Source organism: Vombatus ursinus, unplaced genomic scaffold, assembly GCF_900497805.2.
Source record: "Vombatus ursinus unplaced genomic scaffold, bare-nosed wombat genome assembly UNPS02014821.1, whole genome shotgun sequence".
Taxonomy (NCBI): domain Eukaryota; kingdom Metazoa; phylum Chordata; class Mammalia; order Diprotodontia; family Vombatidae; genus Vombatus; species Vombatus ursinus.
In genome coordinates this window covers 4085760-4106564 of record NW_020954599.1, presented here as the reverse complement: position 1 = coordinate 4106564, position 20805 = coordinate 4085760, and the positions used below count along the sequence as shown (strand labels likewise).

Below are 20805 nucleotides of genomic sequence, written 5' to 3'. Positions count from 1 at the left end.
CAATATTTGAGTCAGCCCCGGCTTTACTTTGCAATGTCCAAGAAAGCTTAGCACAATCCTGGATTGCGTTAGAAGAGACATAATGTCCAGTAATAAGCAGGGAGTAGTTCCACTGTACTCCACCCTGGTCAGAACCCATCTAAAGTAGTGTGTTCTGATCTGGGTGACAGATTTTAGGAGGAATATTTATAAGATAAGATAAAAAGTATCTTGAAGAGAATACCTAGAGTGATGGAAAGACATTGAGTTTGCACCACAAGGGACGATTAGCCGAGGGCATAAGTGAAGACTTAGAAAGGACTAGAGTACCTATCATCAAGTAATTGATGGGATGTCACATGAAAGAGGAAAAATGTGTTCTACCTTATTCCAAAGAGCAGAACTAGGAGCAATGGGTAAAGAGACAAATTTGGACTTAAGGAAAACTCCCTGACAATCAGCATTATCCCAAAGAGGAATGGAATGCTATGGGAAATAGTGAGTACACCCTCATAAGGTCTTCAAGCAAAAGCTGTGCAACAATTTGTTGGAGATGAGATTTTTGTGGAGATATAATTTGTACTGGATGGCTACTGAGGTATCTTCTAACTCAGGAATTCTGTGAATCTTATATTATGATGGAGATGGAGGAGAAAGAGAAAGAAAGAGAAAAGGAGGAGATGGAAGAAAAAGAGAAGGATGTGGAGGAGGAGAAAGATGATGAGGAGGAGGAGGAGGGGGAAAAGGAGAAGAAGAGGAAAGGGAAGGGAGGCTTATCAGGCAGGTAGATCAGAGTGAACAACAGCACAGATGAGAAATGGCAAAATGCCTGTAGTATACTTTTCTGGAATAGAGGATAGAAGCAAAGGAACAATGAGAAATATGGCTGGAAAAGTAGGTTGGGAGCATTATTAGGGATGGCCTACAATGCCACAATCAGTAGTTTGGACTTTTTTGTTAGGTGACGAAGATCCATTAATTTTTTTTGAGCAAGAGAATAAAAACAAAACAAAACAAAATTGCATTTCATGTATGTATATATGTACATATATGTGCACAAAGATCCAGCCTGGCATAGTGGATAAAAAGCAAGGAAGATCTGGGTTCAAATCTTGTCTTTGACACAGAGTGGCTATGTGACGTTGGGCAAGTCATTTAACCTTTTAGTTCTCTAGGCAATCCTCTAGGAAGAGAGAAAGGGAAATTATTTGGAAGTTTCTTCTGCCAATTAAATCATAGAAAGAGAAAGTCCAGTGTGCAGCCCAGAAAGGAAACAAACACAAATGGTCTAAATGTCCTCCCTAAACCAAGGATATTATAAAGGAGTTTCCTATTTATGGCTAAACTAAGTGACCTCTTAGGTCCCTTACAACTGAGATTTTATGAACTATACAGGCCTTGCAGACTTAACTTTATCTACTGAGCTCTAACATACTTAAAATATGCACTTTATTGTTTTTTGACAAACTTTTGACTTTGCTATCTTCATATTACAGTATTTACCAAGTAAATCACCTTCATGCAAAATCCCAAGATTCTTCTCTAATTCTTAACATTGGATTTCAGATTCCAAATGATATAGGAAAGATGTTCCTATTTTCACCTTCAATGTTCAGGTCTTCAAAAAGGTATGATACTGAAGTGAAGCATTGAAATCTCAAGAGAGAGCTCACTATTTAACAAAACTTCTCCTTACTTCAGATATATGAGCAGGTAGTGGGTTGGAAAGCCAGTTCTCACAATTTCATTTATAGCAGCATAATCAATAAAAATTAGCTCAACCAGTTTGGTCCCTATAATTTAATCCCTATTCTTAACTTGTATAGTGAAAAAAGCTGTCAAACCATAACCTCCTTGTGCCAAGAAGTATTTCTGATCTATTGAGTCCAAAATGGAAAGTGAAAGGGTTTCTATTATTCTTTCCTTGCATGTCAATGTTTCTTAAAATGAAAGGGGGCAATTTTCTGAAAGTGTGATATAGATTTGATTAATTTTACAGGGCATGAAGCCCATATTATTGAAATATACACATGCATTTTGTTTCCTAATTCTAAGAATTTCAAGTGTATTTCTTTTCTTCTCTTAAAAAAATACATATTTTAATGCAAACGTGAAACCCATTTTTCTAAGCTATATACTATTTAATCAATATCTATTTCTTTAATATTCAAATAATGATTCATATATGATAGAAATGTTCCTATATGAAATGAATGAAATATGCCTTTCAAATGGAAAGTACTTTTTAAAAATTTTTAATCCACATCAATGAGAAAGGCTGTTCTTTTTTAGAAGGGCTGAGACAGATCAATTGGCCAGTACCCACACCCCAAATTCCTACACTTATACTTGGGTTCTTCAAGATACACACTGATGTGCCCTTGAACATCTTGGCTCCTTATTTCATTGATTGCTTCAACTTCCTTGCATAGGAATCATCATCATCATCGTCATCATCATCATTATAATCATTATCTTTATATAGTGCTTTAAGATTTACAAAGTTCTTTAAAATGTTATTGTTTCCCTCACAACAACTATGTGAAGTAGGTGCCATTATTATCCTCATTTTACTGATGAGGAAACTGAGGCAAATATAGGTTAAGTGACTTGACCAAGGCCACACAGCCATCAAGTTTCTGAGATAGGATTTGAATTCAGGGCTTCCTTCCTCCCCGTTCAGCACCTAGCTGTCTAATGGCATTTCAGCCTCCTGGGTCTCCTTGGCTGGGTCATCATTCACATCCTACTCTTTATATTTTGAAGTGACTGGTAAACTGAGATGTATATAAAACTTGATTCGAAGTACAGAAAGGCAAAACCCCCATGATATAGTCTGGTCATTGATAGATTGAATGTTACTACATGAAGCTGGATCATGGTGCTAGGCAAAGATTATCGAATGCATGACTAGCCATGGAGGATTAGCATGAGAGGTAGGGTGGTATAGCAGACACAGAGCCAACCTTGAATTCAGAAAGGCCTGCATTCAAGCTCTGCCTCTGACTTGTGCTAGCTGTGCCTGTAGGCAAGGCTCTTAAGCTTTCATTCCCTCAGGTAGCTCTCTTCAGATTTGCTGCTGATCTGTGAGGAGCTGTTGATCTGTTTTAGTGATAGGAATTTTCACAATCAAAGTTCTGTTACAGAGACTCCCAGTGAGGAAATTCCCATCATTACAACTCCCCCCACCATTCCAGACCAACAACACTAGCAAAAAGTTACCTAGATCTCTTCAACTAGTAACTTGAAAGCTAAGGTTGTCAACATTTTGTGGGAGAAACATTTCTCTTCATAGCTTCTTTGTGAGGATGATTCTGGCTGAGACTGATGTTTGAAGAATAACTCTGGGCAAGTCCCCTGGGCCTCAGTTTCCTCATGTGAAAAATAAGGGAGTTGGACTAGTTGGCCTCTTATGTCCCTTCTAGCTTTGTTTCCTATATCTTATAAATACATCCTATGATTTCTTCACATATGTCTGTCTATATTTTTAGGGAACAGAAAATATCAGGTTTGATTTAGCAAAGAAACATACATATTATGCTACTAGAAAACTACCAGAAAACTATCAGCTTAACTTTAGTCTTGCATATTTGTAATATTCACACATAAAGGAAAAAAAAATAAGTGATGATCACAATCACACGTGCTACCAAGCAGCATGGGTTAACTGAGTAAATGGAGAGCAAGGGTCCTTTGAAGAGATTAATTTCCCCTGACATATAAATTTGGGAACTCCTGAAAACAAAAATTACAAATACACTCTTCAGGAAGAATCCCACTAGTGAAATTGCAAACCTTATTGCTGACATACATACATAGCACTTCAAATTTTAAGCACCAGAAGAAAGTATTCTGAACTCGTCTCAAAAACATATTCTCCATTTCTTTTCACTTCCAAGTATTTCCACACACTTGCCACTCCAATATTCTTTTACTATCCCACAAGGAAAGATAGAGGATTTCATGAAAGCATAGACAACATCATGGGATACACTAGTTCATTTTGAAATACGCCACAGTGCTACTCTTTGACTATTTGCCTATTCTCTGTGTCTTTGCACTTATAGTTACTTCATTTACTGGCAAAGAGAAGTATTCATTTTAGTCAGCATTATAGAAGACAATATTACCAAAAAAAAAAAAATGCCCCTAATACTCTATTTCTTGTATTTCTTTAACAGTCCTGGAAGCTTATTTCTCATTGCATGAGTTGATAAGTATTTTTTTTTGTTGAGGCATTTTGGGGTTGGTGACTTGCCCAGAATCACACAGCTAATGATGTTATGTGTCTCAGGCTGGATTTGAACTCAGATTCTCCTGACTTCAGGGCTGGTGCTCTATCCACTGTGCCACCTAGATGCCTCAGATGAGTATTTTTATAAACAAAAGATAACTTCATCTTTCATAAATCATGATGGAATTGAGTCACAAGGTGTAGTTTATTAGTTTTGTCAGAAACATGTCATTAATAATAGCCTATATAGGATATGCAGGCTAAATACTTATGATTCTTTCTTGTTCACCACTTTTTGTTGGATGTGACCAAATAATCATCCTTTTGTCTGGAACTTTCTTCTAGTCTGTATGGCAGAGTTAAGAACTAGATTTCTACTTATCTACAAAACTTTTTAATGTACAAAAGTTTAAGGTACCAAAGTTCTATAGAGTAGAACAGAATCGAATGCAGATTTAACATTGCAAATTCAGCTATACATACCAGACACCACTCCTATCCCTAACACATACATACATACAAAGATAACAGAATCATAGATTCAGAGTCGGAAAGGGCATTCTGGGTCTAACCTTTTAATTTTATTATAGATGAGGAAACTGAGTCCTACAAAGAATGAACTAACTAGCACAAGTTCACACAGGTAATGTGTGATTCCCTGGCTCCAAAGTTAGTGTTCTTTCTATGAAGAAATGAGGAAAATAACAAATAGTATGAGGCCATCCCACTGGTCATTCCATTCATTGAGTGTATGCCCCAGCCCAAGTGAGAGAGGAAAGCATGAATCTGCTTTTCCTTCTTTTGGACTCAATCCCATCATGCTTTTTGTAGTATGAGCATCTCTGTTTTTTCTGTGTGTGATTCCCGACTCTCCTTTTCCTTATACCCATATCCTCTATTTAGTGCTTAGGTTGGTTGAGCTAAGGAGGACAATCTCATTTGGTCTTCCAGGCATTACTGGTCATGTAGGACACTTAACCTGTGTCCCTTCTGACTTCCTTGTATCCCCTTTTCCCTCATGATGGAGCAGGGAGAAGAAACAATTATTCAGTTGTATGTTGACCAGATAAAATTAATTAAAATTATGTGTGAATCCCTTCCACCAATATTTTTACCCTAATCATCAGCATTTCTATCAGCTAGGTCTGTACCTGGTTTTGTTTTCTTCAATTTGAACAGAAATTCTAGTTGTTGCCTGTCTCTTGATCAAAAAACCTAGCTGGATCCTGTGAAAAACAAAATTCACATGGCAATTGTTTCTATGGCAACCATCTCAGCTCCATCTGCTCTCTGATAAAGACTGCCTTCTTTTAAAGAGTCCCTACTCTCTTTCCAGCAACCAACATTTAAAGATCCTGACTTATACCATGTGGGTGATTTCAGGGATTTTCAAACATAATTTTGATAATACAGCATTTTTACCTTACATGCTGACTAGCTGCCATTAGATTAGTTTCACTGTAGATTTAAAATAGTTTGAAGAATCACTTAATACATGGCAGAGAAGATAAACTATTTTCCGATTGTAATTCTTTGAGGGAGTAGAAGGAGGAAAGGAAAATATCAGAGTTAAACATTGCCATCATCGTCTCTTCATGTAGTATTATTTCTTGGTTTGCATAAAGGTGAAAGAAAAGCAAATATTAGGTACAACCTGAGACAACTGTGAGGTGATACCTGATTATCAGTTTATTTTGTCACTTGCAATATCTGTTGCCTGCTATCTAAATATTGGAATTCTCTGTATTTTTTCCAAATTACTATTGCCCACACACCCCCAATTCCCTACGATATTTATATAACCATGTAACACTGCCAACAGAATGAACAGCTTCAGTCATACGTCTGTTCATGTCTCCAGGCCAAGTTTTGTTTCCTCTTCCTTTCCTTTATGCATGATTTAAAAAAACATGCATTCTGGCTATGGAACAATTTTGGTGATGAGGGCAGGGAAAATGACAACTGGATTTTTTTTTCAGTGAATCGCCCTTGGAAGTAGGTGTCAAGTGATAGACAAAATTGGGAAAGGTCATTTGTTTCCATCTAGAGCACCTAAATAATGTTTTGCAAGGATAATACCAATATACTTGTCTGAAAGTGTTGTTTTAAGGTTCAAAAGAGATAATGTATATAAAAACTTTACAAGCATTAATATGCTTTAGAAATGTCTCTTAATTTTTTGTGAATGAATGCATGAATTAAAAAGCATTTATTAAGGGCTTAGAGTATACTAAACACCATGCAAAAAAACCAAAACAAAACAAAAAACAAACTATGGATAGAAATGCAAAAGAAAAGATAGTAGTACCTGTCCTCAAGAGGCTTTTATTCTAATGGAGGAAACTATACTCATAGGGGAGTAGTGGCTAAGACTGGATGACTTGGTAATGATGATGACATTTTATTGATTAGCCTTTTTTGTAGATGGAAAATAATGCATAGGAATAATTATAATGGCATCAGTGTAAATTATATGCTAATAGGTTAAATTTTATTTTGCCAGAAATCAGGTCAGTAATATAAAACTTCTGTAGATGTATGACTTTACAGATTGTACATTTAGTATTTCCTCAGTTCTTGCAGTTTCATGATAAATTTCTTTCACATTCAACTGTGATTTATGTAATATTTTCCCACACATCACTTCTTATGCAGTATTGACTAAATCAGTGTTAATTTCTTTCAAGTATGTTCTTAGATAAATAATGAACATGTGTGATCATCAATATATATCAGACACATTGTTTCTGCTCATTGAAAATGAGCTCCTTGAAGGCAGATGCTTTTCTTTTTGTGTACCTCCTCAGTGTCTGATACATAGCAGGCACTTCATAAATGCTAACTAATTGATTTATTGATAGATCCAATCATTTATTGAAGATCCACAAAGTATGGATGGAGATGAGACATACATTTATATTTAAATGATCCAGTTAAAAGAATGGATGAGTTTTGCTCTCAAATTACCCTCTATAAACAAACAAGAATCCTCCTAAATGTTGCCTGTTTTGATGGTCAAACCTTTCATAGAAAACCAAACATTAAATGAGTTTGGAAAGTGAAGCTATGTTAAAGGTACATTAATGGTGGTTCCTGGAATCCTCATTTACTTGTTTTTTTCATTACATATATGCCTCCTCCATGTATACCTGCAGGCACCCAATAGCACCCAGGACTAGAACATCCTGGTATGGCAGTCCTTGTACTCACAGAGAATAGATGCTTTTTATCCAATATTCAGGAAGCACTGGACAGACTTTTTACTTGCTATCTGAAGGACTCACAGGGAGATAGAACAGGAATGTCTGGAAGGTTAGATCAAGTGACAACAAATTTGTTGCTTACATCAGTGGTTCTCAATATGTGGTCTAGGGATCCTTGGGAGTCCTGGAGACCCTTTCAGGCGGTCTGCAAGGTTGAAACTTTTTCATAATAATACTAATATGGTTAAGTATTGGTAGATATAATTCACATAAACAAAAGCTCTTTGGGGGAGGGTCCTTATTAACTTTTAAGAGTATAAAAGGGTCCTGATACCGAAAAATTTGAGAACCAGCAACTTAGACAAATGAAACAAAAACTACTTTTGAAAAGCAATGGTCCTTCCTAACTAAATCAATGAAGGGAGAAGAGTATGCCTGATTGTTTCTGTCTGTTAACTATCACAGACTTCTCTAGACTCCATCCTGAGCTTTACCCATTTATGCAATGCCTACACATCTGTGATACTTATACTTCCTGAAAGAATGGATTTTTGTCCCCTTCGTGTTTATGTATCAATTTCAATCACTGATGATTTCTTGTTATTTAGCAGTTTTTCTTTTATTTTTCTTACACATGCTGATAGTTTCCTAGCAAGACTTTGGATTACTAACACCATTCAAAATGAAAAGGGATGAGAGTAATGGGGACAGAGAATGGCTATTACTTTTATAAACCCCTAATTCTACGTTAGTCCACTATTTAAAATAAAATAAAAGGGTATGACATGTGCATTGAAGTGAAAAAGCAGAAATAAAATTTAGGAGGAAAAAGAAGCCACATAATAACCTGCCAGAGGTTCATGTTTTACATAAAGCTGCAGTTGAGACTTCACAAAGGAAATCTCTGCACTTTTTATTTCTGGTTCAGAGGATTTACATGCTCTTTCTAATGATCTGGGCCTTCAGCACTGGGTAATGTCTCCCAGTCCCCAGCTTAGTGCTCATGCAAAATTGAAGCACTTTTGAGGCAGTTTAGGAGCAGCTGATGAATCTCAATGTGCAAGCAAAAGGAATAATGGCTGTTTAGTACTTTGCTAGGAGAAGCTGAAGAAATCTGCGGGAAAATCTATTGAACTGAAGCCATATGGGAAGCAAACAGAAAGTTGCTAAATTTTGAACACCATGTTTATATTCCTATTGTGTAGCAGGGCTAAGAAAAAAAATATAAATGCTATATTCTTTCTTAAAAGGGGAAAATTATATAGTGATCTTATCTCTTTTGATTGTTTAAAATATTTTGTCTTTATTTTCCCAGTGAAGTGGGAATAGACAGTTCAGAGTAAATGTGTCCATAAGAGCTATCATGTTTCCATGATGTGAAAACCATCATGGGTCAGGGTTTGACAAAGATGATGTCCACAAATAAAAAGTGACTGTATTTTCTTTGGTCCATGATCCTGTACAATCATGCAGCTAATGTGGGGAAGGCTTGCCAGGTCTGATAAAAGCAATAGGGAAATGCCTTTCTTTCATAACTGATTGAACTCCAATCTCAGATCATCAACTGCCTATTGGATATCACCAACTGGATGTCCCATTTGCATCTCAAAGTCAACTCTTTTCCCCTGAAACCTTTCCTTGCTCCTAATTGTCCTATATCTGTTCAGTGCAATATTCTCCTTCCAGCTACCCAGGTTCAAACTTCAATCAACTTTACCTCTTCCCTCTTCTTCACATCTCACTTTAGCCTTTATCCATACTCCCTTCTCACCTCCCACACTATCTGATCAAATAACATGTTACCAGACAGACACAATGGTTAAGGGACTTTATATTCTGTCCCTACCCAACTCTGTAACAAGGTGTGTGTGTGTGTGTGTGTGTGTGTGTGTGTGTGTGTGTATTCAACATATGGGTATGTTTGCATGTAGGTTTTTCATCACTAAGATAATTTAATATAACTGGACAATACCACTGAAGCTGCTGCCATAGAAGTCATAAGTCATCCATTCCATGCCAAGTATATCAGAGATATGTTATTTATTCCTCAGAACTTTCCTCACAAGGAACATTCTCCTGGGTTTTGTTTTCCTCTTAACTTGTAATTGACTCTAGCAGTAGAGTTTCACTACTACTCCCAGGAGATTGTTTTTTCCAAGCTTTTATAAATTTAATAGATAGGGGAAGAGGAAGGGACATTCAAGAAATAATCAGAAAAAAAAAGAAATAATCAGAAGGTAAAGGTTATGTAACTACCCAGGGGTCTGATGAATATGTACTGATCATTTCACCAATGACTGGGAAAACCATGAAACTGTACTTCTACTTGTCAGTCTGTTTTTCTGTCCACGGTTTATACTGAATGCTAGCTGTCCTTTCCTCCATGACGTTGGGACTTCAAAGAATCATATCTTGTAATATGCTAACATTCTGAACACAGTTAAGGACAGGTCTTTCATCTGAATTGTTCTGAATCTTTGGATATATTATTCCTTGCATGATGTGCTTTTTTCTTCACCAGCCCTTGGTTTTGTGTGGAATGATAATCTCATATGGTTTCTTTTGTCCCACCCCCGTCCCCATCCCAGGTAGTACTCTATAGAGTGTATGGCAAGAGTAGACTTTCCCTCAAGGGCCTGGTGGTTTTTGATTGGAATAGTTTTATGCGCAGTGAGGTACACTGCTAAGAAATATGCACAACATACATTTGTATCCAGGTTCATTGATTGTGAGATTTATTAATGAAGGAAATACCTTTGAATATTTAAGTCACATTATAGTGAGCAGATAGTGAGAGAACAATGTTTTAAAAAGAAAAAAAATAGTGTATCAATTGCCAGGAAAGTAATTTTGAATGAGACAGTTATATATAATATAATATAATATGATATAATATAATATAATATAAATATATATATATTATATATGTGTGTATACATACATATACTGGTCTAACAGGGCTACAATTTGATCTCATTCCACTCTTCCCCTACTCTCAAAGGAAAATGAAATTGGAAATGCATAATTACTTGCATTAATCTGCACTAAAGCAGCCACATTGGCTGGACAAAAACTTTATAGCAAGACCCAAAGTTGATACTTAAATTTGTCTCCCAATTTCCATTTCTACTGTGGGACCTATTTTCTTTGACTGAAACCATCTTAAACTTTCTTAAGTGGAAAAACTTAATCCAGTACTTTAATTACTATCTAGAAATTGATTCATGTATTTTTCCCTAGAAAAAGTATGTAAAAGAAATTCACTTCAGCCCCTTTGTATATATCTGCTGGAGTTAAATTTACCATTATATTGGCTCCTGACAACTGTTTATTCTTACTTAAAATCAATACAACAAAAGCCCTTATGAGGGGCCTGGCTATAGTTGCTATTCATAGGGCAATATGCTTACAGAGTGGCATGAATGTTGGCTGTCCCATATTTACTTTCATACATATGGTCCTAAGAGCATCAGAGCCTTGTATTAACAGGAGACTGATTTTCTTTCACCAGCATAAAGTCCTCTCCTTGAATAGAGATACACACAGATACACAGACACTCCTGAAGTGGTCCTAAGTGGGGAGTTGGAATAGAATCTGTGTTTATGTATAACATTAAGGAACACAAGTGATATGACACATGTGACCATCAAGAGAGCCAAACAGGCCCATACGTGGGATGTACTCTCTTCTGACCTCTTCCCCTTAAGAATTCCTAGTTTTTTTCAAAGCTTTCAAGCCCTACTTCCCCCCGTCACTTGTATTTATCATTTTATTTTGGATACATTTAAAAATATACTGATATCTGCACTGGTTGCACTCCACCTTAACCTCTTAGAATCTAAGCTTTTCAAGGACAAACTTTCATTTTTTTTCATTGCTCTCTAGTGAGCTAGCACATAGTAGGACCTTAATGAACATTTATTAATTGATTGAAGTAAGGTACTCATATTAATTAATGCTTTATTTTCTGTGGCAAAATAAAAGATTATGTATTGATTTTTTAAACTAAAATTGCTCTAAATATTAATTTTAGAGAAAAAATCCCATTTCTTGCATTAAAAATATCCACAGCTATGAAACTTCTGAAGAGTTCTGCTTTCTATAATGAAGTATAGTTCACAAAAATTACATAATAAAGTCAATGTGTGATATTATTCTCTCAACTAGTTGCCAATAGTATTTTTGGCCATGTGTTCAATAAATACAGGCTATTAAAATGTTCAAATCAACATCCTATTCAAATATAATTACATAGTATGGCACTCATGATGTTATTTAGTGTATATTTGTTTATATACTTGTGTGTATATATAATGCTATATGAGCTAATGCTGAAGAGTCATGAAGAAACTCTAAGCAAAAATTATCTAAATATGTAATTATCTATAGAAAATGATCAAGGAATTGAACTGCCATCTATTTCTGGTCCTGCTTCTGTTTACCCTGCTCAGAAAGAGAGGCTCAGATATAGTGTCAAAGCCAAAAGGAAAATGTCAACTTCTTAGCAAAGATGATGATTCATGGACGTAAGGAAGAATAAATTTTAAAAAAAAGTCAGCAATAATTTAAAAGGGGATTTTATCTTGATATCCTGTTATTGGACAAACTGCTAACCACTCTTATCTTGGTTTATGATGTTACCAAAAACACTCAATGAAATTATGGTCTTGTGATTACCTGGATGTGCTTACCACTTTTCTATTTATATATAATTCACTTATTTCCAGATTCCAAAGTGAATGCTTCTGTGGTACAAATGAAATAATGTGCAACTTGTGTTTGCTGGTACAAAAGCATATTACTATTTAACTTCCATCCTTGTGGAGAGGTAAAACTACCACTGATATTTTAAAAAAATTAAAATATGAAATTCAAATCATTTAAAATATTTTGTTCATTATTTGGTAAAATATAAGTAGAAATTACACACTTTTCTTTTATGGGTTATGCATATATATTTTTCCTATGATCTGAAAGTAAATTGATTGTATTTTGTTATAAATTAGGAAGAATCCTTGCAAGAAGCAATGAGAAAATGCACTAGGAGGTATCATCTATAGAGACTATCTCAGGCACTTACTTGGCCCTGGTCAAGTTACTTAACTGCTCAGTTTCAGTTTTCTCATCTGTAAAATGGTAACAATAAAATAGCACCCAACTACAAAGTTGGACAGAAGATTAAATGAAAAAACTTATTTAAAGTATTTTCTAAGTCTTATAATGTTACATAAATTATCACCATCATCATCATCATTACAATATGGTATAAACAATAGTATCTCTATGTGAGTCTATAATGAACATTTTCATAGAATATTACATTATCTTCTTGTATCACTCAAACTGGTTTTTAAAAAATACTCCAAATTAATCTGCTATTCACCATCTTAAGTCTCTCTTTACCTTAAATTCAGAAGAAGGGTCAATATAAATATTTGATTGGGGGTTCTTTATCTTAGTAGAAGCACATAAACCAATCAATTGATAAATCAAAATACATTTATTAAAGAAACATTGGGGATAATAAAAATAAAAGTGAGAATCCCTGCCCTTAAGGAGCTCACATTTGCCTCAGGGGTTACATGTTCGCAGATAAGTAAATAAAGGATATTAAAAAAATAATGAGTGATGGGGGTGGAGGACACACTGACACCTGGGAAAATCAAGAAATGCCTCTAGAAGGTCTCAACTGACTGAGCCTTGTGATAGTGGCTCTATGGCAGTACTCAAAGTCATCCCTTTTTTGTCTTTAGGTAACCCATTACAAAATAATTAGGTCAATATTTTAATGTAAAAATAATCTAAATGAGAAACCTTATCAGTCTTTCTTTAACTATCAATTTCAAAAGAATGCACTACCTGGAAATCTTATTACAGATCATTCTTATCAAAGGACTAACCAGTGTCTAAAGAAAAAGGCCTGAATGGGCCAGGAAAGGTTTGTCCTGGAATCTGACTAGGGTAAGAGGAAGAATGTCTTTGATTAATTCAGCTAAGAATATCTTTGATTAATTTAACCAAGAAAAGCATTTGTAGAGCTTATCTTTGACTTGGTTGAGAGAGAGAGAGAGAGAGAGAGAGAGAGAGAGAGAGAAAATCATTAGAGGGAAGGGTTAAAAGAGGAACTGAATGGTTTTAGGAAAATGATTCTTCAGGGTGCTCTAAAATTAAGTGGCTATAGTTCTGTTGGATGAATCCAAATGAATGCTTAGACTTTGTCCCCCTGTTTGAACTTGATTATCTAGTTAATCTTTATTCTCGTCCCCTATACTGGAAAGACTTAGGAGGAAAGTTTTCAAAAGTGCTTTTTTTTGTATTTTTCTCTCTAATGTGAGATGCCTAGAATTATAATTATTTAATTAAAATTGTTTCCAGAGTTCCCAAAATGTAGGGTACTAAATTTTTCTTCCACAGTTCTAAGAAGTGTGGGGGAGCTTTCAAAGCATGGGGAAACAAAGGCACAGGGGTAGGAGATGGACTGACCCACTTTCCTGGTTTCTCACAAATGAAGTGAGGATTCCAAAGCACCCCTTAGACTCATGGAAAGGAACCAAATGGGGAGAGTTGTGAAAGAATCACAAGAGGCCTTACTCAGGGTAAAGATGGCCAGCGGTCCCTTTCCCAGCATGTAATCTTCATAAGACGGATATGAAGACACGGCCGATGGTAGGAAAACAGAAATCTCAGAACTTTTTAGTGACTATGGGGCAAATATGTATTGCCTGGTTATGGTACAGCCAGCAAAATTGTGGGTTTTATGGCCATGAGATAGAGGTAAGGCATCTCACTAAAAAGACAATACTTTTGACCAGAAGAACTTGCCTAAATTTGGGGTGTACAGAGAAGCTCTACACTGAGAGCTGATCTCGAAAGAGATGAAGTTGGGTGCAGGGGGAGCCCTCAGAGCCTGCAGTGTTCTGTCTCAAGGACCCTCTGGCCGGTGCAGTGGGCCCTAGGGAGAGTGTGCCCTGGGATACAACACAGTGCTCTGTTCTTGCCTCACCTCTCTCTGTTCAGCAGATGTTTCTGATTGAGTTAATGGACTGGGAGCACACAAGGGTGGGGACATTTTCCTCAGCAAGGCTCCCCAGATCCCTGAGCCAATAAGATATTGCAGGGTGGCCTCTCCTTCTAGGGACACCCCTCCTTTTCCCCCAACCTGACTGTGTGTTGAGTGTACAAAGAATATGGGTCGTCAGTGGAGGAGTTCCATGCCTGAGCTACATTTCCCTTAGGTTTACCTTTCTATAATTGGTAATTATTTAAAATAAAGACCTTAAATCAATCCAAATGGGAAAATGTTGTACTTGGGTTGAGATCCTTCTGACTCTGGCTGTTCTCAGAGACATGAGCTTTGACAGACAGAAAGGTCTGTTTCTAGAAAACCTGATATGTGGCAAAACTACAAAGAGAGAAAGATGAGAGTAAGGAGGAACCATGATTAACTGACATAGGCTGAGTTAGATTTTTTTCCCTGATAAATGCTAGATAGTAGTCTTTTTTTCACTGCATGCTATCTTTGAAGTTACTTAGTTATTCTGTGTTGTTTGCATCATACTTGCATACAGATAGCATTTTGTTAATGGCTGGAAATATGATGATAATAAAATAGGAAAGAAAGAAAAAATTAACCTTGGCATGACCAAGGAGTGGTGGAAAGAATGCTGGATGTGGAGTTAACTAAGATCAAATTTCAAATCCACATTTATATCTGTATAATCTTATAGAAATCACTGTATTTCAGATCCTGAATTTCCTTATTTATAGAATGGGGAATACTTTGATTTCCTACCTCACAAGGTTATTGGGAGGAGAAGACTTTGGAAATCTTAAAATACTATAAAAATGTGACATAGTATTTAAAATCACAAAGAAACCTCAAGTTTCTAAACTCTGCTCCTATCATAATTCAGAATTTAAAAAAAAATTAAAGGAGAAACTGATTATTTTAGGTAGAAATCTCCAAGGCTTTGACTTGGAAAATTTCCAAACAGCCTTGGTGCCTTGGTATAGATAGAAATTCAGTGGAGTCAACTTAGGCTTTTACTAGAAATATAATAGCCCCTGAGTGAGATTTGAGCTTTCTGTAACTTCTAAGGCAGGGTTATTTCAACAGTTTAGCATAACAAAGTAACATAGCTACTTGTAATACCAGACTTAGAGTCACTAGGTGAAGAGCTAAATGAAAGTTACTGACCTAGCATCAATAAATGCTATTTTCTAATTTTCTAATTTTTATATTCTTTATAAACCTAGTAAAGAGAATCATTCAAGATGATAACAGTTGCCATTTAATTTGTGCTTGAAAGTAGACAAAATGCTTGTATACCTTCTCATTTAATCTCCATAATCACCCTGTGAAATAAATTTTATCATCCCCATTTTATAGGTGAATAAACAGGCTCAGAACTTGTCCACTATTGTCACATCAGTAGTAAATTATCAGAGATAGGACTTGAATCCTGATTTCTTCTCACCTCAAGTCAAGTGCTCTTTCCACTATACCATGTCTGTCCACAATGAGGATCCTTCTGGGTAAGTCATTATTATTCAGTATATTTTATGTGACTCACTATAGTTTGATTGCAATGGACATTATTGCTATTTTCCTATATTTATCTCTTAATCAATCAACTTATTTGGTAGCTTGGTAGTGCAGCGGATAGAAGTTCTGCTTCAGACACTTAATAGTTGTGTGACCCTGGGTAAATTACCATACCTATTTTAGCCTCATTTTTCTCATCTGTAAAATGATGATAATAATGCATCTCTCTCACAAGGTTGTTGTAGGGATCAAATGAAATAACATATATAAAGTGCTTTGCAAACCTTAAAATGTCCTATAAATGCTGATTATTATTATTGTCATGCTTATAAGTATTTAAGTGCCTACTATGTGCCACGGGTTTTGCTAGGCACTGGGCACACAAATACAAAGAATGAGATAATCCCCTCTTGCAAGGAACTTACACTCCACTGGGAGAGATTAGACTATAATTATAACTTCATGGAATCCCAGAATTGAAGAGCTGGGAAGGAATTCCAAGATTACTTAGTTCAAACTCTACCTCACCAAGAATGCTTCCTCCAGCATCTTTTAATTTCTTTTGGTTTCCTATGGAAAGATACTTCCTGTATAAAAAAAAATGGGGCCCTCAATAAGGTTAATTTCAAGGGGATGGCCTTGATGATGTCCCAGAATGTCATTTAATACAGTTTTCCCTTTCACATTGTGACTTTCCCCACCACGGTTTCAGTATATTGTGGGTTGGCATAAGAAATTAAATGGGAATTTTTGGGGAGTTTTGTGAAAGCTGCAGATGACACACGAAAGCCAGCAGGCAACACAGAAAAAGTTTAGAAACTCAGAAATGTATAATAGATATCTATATCTATATCTATACCTAGATATATAGATATATATATCTATATATAAATATCTATATATATCTATATATATATATATAAAATTGTATAATATCAGCATATTTTATCTTTTAATACCATAATAATTCAGACTTCTTCTTAGGTATGAAGGGGGGCAAAATTTTTATGCATATTTTCCAGATTGACTGGGCACTGTGCCCCTAATCTCCATGGTGTGAAAGGGATAACTGTATTGTAAATCTATGGGAGAAGTTTCCATCCCTCTAACCTCTCCCTTAAACTGAAACCCAAATTATGACGTGTCTTTTTTTTATTAGCTAATTTTTTAAGCCTTGGGATCTTCTTTAATGTAAAACTTTTTTTTGAATATTCCTGATACAGAGCACATTTGATATTCTGAGGTCCTGATCATAGGAAGGCATGAGAATGTTGTAGTCCAACTTGGGTCAAGATGATGAATACTACTTTTATCTATCTTGTTTCTAGTACTGATTTTTTTCTGATATTCACATATCTTCTGATGTTCTTCTACTAGATGTAGTAGTGATACCCAGAAGAAAAAAAATGGGTTTGAAGTTACTATGGTCACATTAACTCATATTCTGCATTATGGCACAGTGAACCTTGTGCCAGAGTTGGGGTCAGGAAGGCCTGCAATCCCTCTGCCTCCAGCCTTTGCTGTGTGAGAATGGGCAAGTTTGCGTGGCCTTTTTGAATCTTAGTTTCGTCATGTTTAAAATGGAAAAAAAAAATAATACTTGGTAAGCTTCTAACTCAGGGCTGCTGTGAAACTCAAATAAGATTGTATGTTTATTATACTCAGCGAGTCTTGAAGTGCTATATAAAGATATTACCTTTTTCCTGTTTAATTAGAACCATTTATTAAGCTCCTACTAAGTGAAAGGCACTATGTTAGATACTTGAGATACACAGACGAATGTTGAGGTCAGGAAAGAGATAACAGACCAAACCAGAGGCAAGAGGGAGCCACAAAGGTTTTTGAGCTGAGGAGAGACAGGATAAAAACTGGTGCCTTAAGAAAGTAACTCAAGCATCCTTGTAGAAGGTGAATTGGAGAAAGGAGAGGCTGGAGGGAGGGAGTACAATTAGGAGTACAATAGTTCAGGTGAGAGGTGAAAAGAGCCTCCATTAGGTATTTGTTGTTGAGTTGTTTCAGTCTTGCCCAACTCTTCATGGCACCATTTTGGGGTTTTCTTTAACATGAAGTAGAGAAAGGCATTCCCAAAATGTTGTGGAGCTACCCTGACAATGTGCAGTCAGGGTGAGGTAGTGAGAATAATCTAGCATGGTTCCATGGTGGCAAAAGGAGGGATTTTGGTACCCTAAATTTGAAGGATGGAAGAGGAAGGAAGGAAGAAAGAAGCAAGGAAGAAGGGAGGAAGGGAAAAAGGAAGGAAAGAAAGAAGAAAGGAATGGAGGGAGGGAATGAAGGAGGAAGGAAAAGAGGGAGGGAGGAAGGAAAGAAGAAAAGAATAAAGGAAGGAAGAAAAGAAGGAATGAAGAAAGGAAGGAAGGAAGGAGTTATTAAATGCCTACTATTTGCCAGACACTACTTTAAGTGCTTTCAAATATTATCTCATTTGATCCTCACAACAATCCTGGAAGGTAGGTGTTATTATCCTTATTTTATAGATGAGGAAATTGAGGCAGACAGAGGTTAAGTCACTTGCCCAGGGTCACACAGCTAGCGATTGAAGCCGGATTTGAACTCAGGGCTTTCTGACTCTGGACCCACTCTATCTACTCTGCCACTCAGTAGCAAGGTGGAGAAGTTGGAAGTCTGTTTTGGATATTTGAGTATGATGTGCCAACGAGGCATCTAAGTGGAGATTTTCAGCAGGTAGCTGCAGCTGCAGTACTAGGGTTGAGGAGTGATATCAGGCTTAACATGTAGATGTTGAAGTCATTTGTATAACAGTATAAAGAATAAAGGAGGTTCCATAGTGTAGTGGTTATCATGCCTGCTTTCCACACAGAAGGTCCTGGGTTTCAGCCCCAGGGGAACCAGGAAACCGATATTTATTGGGGGCAGCTAGGTGGCGCTGTGCACAGAGCGCTGGCCCTGGATTCAGGAGGACCTGAATTCAAATACGGCCTCAGACACATAACACTTACTGGTTGTGTGACCCTGGGCAAGTAACTTAACCCCATTGCCTAGCCCAAAAAAAGAAAAAAGAATAAAGGAAGCCCAAAAGAAAATTTCTTCCCTTTAGGATCATAGATTTAGAGCTGTACAGGACTTTAGAATGTACCCATTTCTTCATCTTGATCTTAGTCTAGTCTATCCTGAATGGCTTAATATTATAATTACTAGACTGTAATTGTTTTGAAAAGTACTTTTAAATATTGGTGTATTCATGATGGGTACACAATATTAATGAGTGGAAAGAGCATGTGGGAAATAGAATGTTTTCCAGACCAGGAAATGTCTTTCCCTGTGGATTATCAATGTAACATGAAGATAATGGTGGAGGCATTAAATAACAGAAGTATGTTATTTTTACAAATTCCAATCTTCCTGTACCGGAGTTCTTATTACTACTAGCAGCCACTCAAATACAAAATTCCTTTCCCAATCTTACTTAGCAGTCCTGGTTTCTTCCTCCCCACCACCCACTGCTAAAAGTGTGTGCTTTTGAACTCTGCACAAATAAATGAGCTGAAACAAATAAAACTCAGTCCACTTGAGACTTTCAAGACATCTGGTAGAGTTATTTTTTTGAGTAATTAGACCAAGTAGTGGTACAATTCCCCAAAGTGGACTACCCTCTTGCCTGATACCCAGCTATTTCTGCAATCATCAGCTTGCAATAAAATCATGTATTTCTCTAACATGCAACCAAAATGGCACAGAATCACAAGTTTTATAACCATGACAAATATCTACTGCAATCCAGTTTTGTAAGTTGAAGTTTGTCGTGCATTTGTATGTACCAAACATTTTCAGGAAAATTTTTCTTTGTTCCCCTGGATTCTCTTCTTTCTTTGGTTGAACTCCTTGACTTTGTCTTTATGTAGTTAGCATAATCCAGCATACGAGAGCAAAATCACCCTTAGGTACATGCCACTGCTTTTCCCTGGCTAATCCAAAGTTTTGAACCAATCTGAATTAATTGATTTTTAAATTTAGGGGAAAAAATAAACCAATTGGGAAATGCTGTGAGCAAAGTATATCCAGAAGCACTCCTCTGATCTTTGTCATAATTCATCTGGGGAAGAGTTTATCGACTATGTTTTGAAATTCAATGCAATAAAACTGTAGGCCTGGGAGGAATTCTTTGGAGTTCATTTAGTCAATCCCCTTGCCTGTAGGCATGATCACATTTAAACCATCCCAGCAAAGTAAGTATCTCTCTAATTTAAATGAACTCCATAAGGCTATTCTATGTCTTCCCTTGATCACTCATTATGAAGTATTATGAAATTTAAATCACTGTCGGGAAAGTTGCCCTTATCTACAATTTATCTATAACTAAATCCTGAGGGCTGTCAGCAAAGTCTCCTTCATCTAATCCTACACCTGAAGAATTGGCCTTTTGGTGATCATATGAAGGGTAGCGTATGTTCAAGGGAACTCAATCAGCGCAGGAACAAAAAACAAGGCTTGGGTACCACCAACCACAGAAGTGTGTATGGTTTTGGTTATTATTTCTAAGCTTCCTGTATACTGGTTCTTATTACTGTGAGCAGCCACATGATACAACTAATTCCTTCCCTGGTCTTTGAGCAGCTATAGTTTCTTCCTTTTCCTATTTACTGTTAAAACCAAAGTGACTGAAGTCCATTGAAGAATGTTACTGCTATCTGTACTCAACAATGACCCATTCCCCTTGTTATTCCAACTACCATAGTAACTGGAACCTCTTTACCTAATCTTCTTAGTGCCTGTGTAGTGGATAGAGTACTGGGCCTAGAGTTAGGAAGATCTGAGTTTAAATCCTACCTCAACTGTGTAACCCTGGGCAAGTCACTTAATCCCT

At 36.4% G+C, this 20805-nt stretch overlaps 1 protein-coding gene across 1 annotated transcript in view; it reads right to left on the bottom strand.

The window, feature by feature from the left end:
- The window catches only part of UNC5C (unc-5 netrin receptor C), a 391452-nt gene that overhangs the window by 144974 nt on the left and 225673 nt on the right, over positions 1 to 20805 (bottom strand). The window lies entirely within an intron of this gene.